The sequence below is a fragment of the Pinus tabuliformis genome, chromosome 4_1 (assembly GCF_031772625.1).
Source record: "Pinus tabuliformis cultivar Carrire ecotype Pingquan chromosome 4_1, CPIR1, whole genome shotgun sequence".
Taxonomy (NCBI): Eukaryota; Viridiplantae; Streptophyta; class Pinopsida; order Pinales; family Pinaceae; genus Pinus; species Pinus tabuliformis.
The window spans coordinates 355,043,927-355,046,107 of NC_142303.1; the positions used below are offsets into that span (position 1 = coordinate 355,043,927).

The window sequence follows — 2,181 nt, forward strand, 5'->3', positions numbered from 1 at the left end:
GTATCATGCAGCTGACTGAAAAAATATTGATCATCCACATGAGCAACCTTTAGACAAAACTGTAGTGCAATAAGATAAAACCGCCCAGAGTAAACATACACTTCCTCCCAAATGAAATCTATGATCAGCTAGCAGAAGAAAAGCATCGGGTATTGAATGAGATGTAAACCAACTCAATCCAGTCTAGAAATCATAAATTAAGACCAAGAATTAAAGAAAAGTAGTTCGCCTTCCTCTTCTGCTTTGTTTATCAAAATCTGTGTTAAACTTGTCGATAAATTCGTTCATGGTACTGGAACAATTTGTGATCATAGCTAGGTAAGCCATCAACAGTGTATCGTTATATTCCATTAGAAAATCATCTTGAAACTTTGGGGATTCTATGGCAGGCAACCTTCTTAGAAGACTGGAAACTTGCCGAAGCAAAGAATTTTCGTATGGAATTTCACCTCTTTGCATTGCTGACAAGAAATGATAAAGAACTCTAATACGACTGTTAAGCATTTTTATGGCACTGTGGATTCCGGTTAGATGTGTAGCCAATTGAGTAGCAGCTGAGCCTCCATCTGAGGGTTTTAGGTGTGCAACATGATCAACAGAAATCCGCTCTGCCTCCATAGTCTCCATAGTGTAGTTTGACTTCAAAAATATATGAGGAAAGCTGCCTCGCCTGATCTTCAAAGAATTTAAATTGAAAGCCTATTAATTTTCTTCCCATGTATGAACCCAAACATCATCATGATTGTGAACACTCAGCTCCTTTTCGAAACTTGCAACCTGTGCGTACCAAGACACCTAATGACCTAATGATGAGGATAAGTGGTTGAATTGACAGGCAAAGTGTATGGGCTGATAACTGATGATGTAGAAAGATAATGGATTTTGATAAATTTGACAACTGGATGAGATTTGCTATGGATTAGCACGAATCCACGATTTTGTAGCGCATAAGAAATTTGAAATAGGATTGACATATGGAGCTTAGGTGTGATGTTAGACCAGTGATGGATGAAAACGGAGTGTTGAACTTTATTTAAACATACCAACAAGACTCCTAAGACTTAGACACTAAAGCAAACATGGAAAAATTAAACCCGGACTAACACCTAACCTTTACAATCATGAACAATTTAGAAATTGTTTCTTAAGTGATAACAGTGGCTCCACTTGGGATAGTGTGCTCCTGTAGTACACTAAGAACTCGCAGGTCCAGTGCTTTATCCTTTTATGACAAACAAAATTTTTCTTGACAAGTGTTCCCTTTAAGCTTCTTGGGCCTTCACCTCGGGCTTAAGCTTGATGATCACTGTAGGAGAAAGAAATCTATATCTACTAAAAAATGCTCAGTCAACCTTGAGCTTATTTGCATTTTCCTACCTACCTACTAGCTGCAATATCCACTTTGGGTCAAGCAACATGATATTTCCAATAAAGCCAATCAATTGTCCTTTCTGATATTGGAGGCTCTTGATTACATTCAACCTCAAAATAACCATGATAGTGAGATGACCAAATCAACTTATAATGTACCTGATCTTCATAATGCAAATGAAAATGAAATACTGGTGTGCAAAGCTTTGCCATGTATTCATTTATAGGGTCAAAGAAGACATGGCTATTTTGATGATCATCATAACATTCTACATCTTCAAACAACTGATTCTCAACCACACAAGATTCCTTTGATATGTTATCCAACTTCTTTTCTGAATGATTCTAAAAAACTATGTAATTTTCCTCCTTATTATGATCATTTATTGCTGTAAGCTGCTGCAAGGAATTACAAAATTGAACAACCTTTTCCTCTGCCTGAGAGCTATAAAAGCTATTTTCCAGTACTTCTTCTTGATGTTTGCAATCAATTTCATATTCATAATGATCAGAAGCCTGACAAGTCTGCTGCATCTCTACATCAATCTCAGAGGATGTAATATGATTTTCATAAGTAAACCCCTTCTAATCTTCATGCTGCATTTCGTGGGATGTTATTCTTTCTTGTTGGTGTTGAAATGTATTGTTATGAAGAGCCTCTAAAATTTCTTCATCCATAAATTCATCATCATCATAACAATCCTCCAAAAATTAAATAAGACTCAAAGAATGTTTACAACAATCTTGGACCAGAAACAAGGACGGATGACACTCTTTATACATCTCATAGAATTTATCATGAAAATTAGC

At 36.2% G+C, this 2,181-nt stretch overlaps 1 pseudogene; it reads right to left on the reverse strand.

Moving 5' to 3' along the window:
- Window positions 1-210: 210 nt before the first annotated feature.
- LOC149175746 (COP9 signalosome complex subunit 6b pseudogene) lies at window positions 211-627 on the reverse strand (annotated as a pseudogene).
- Between the last annotated feature and the right edge of the window lie 1,554 nt (window positions 628-2,181).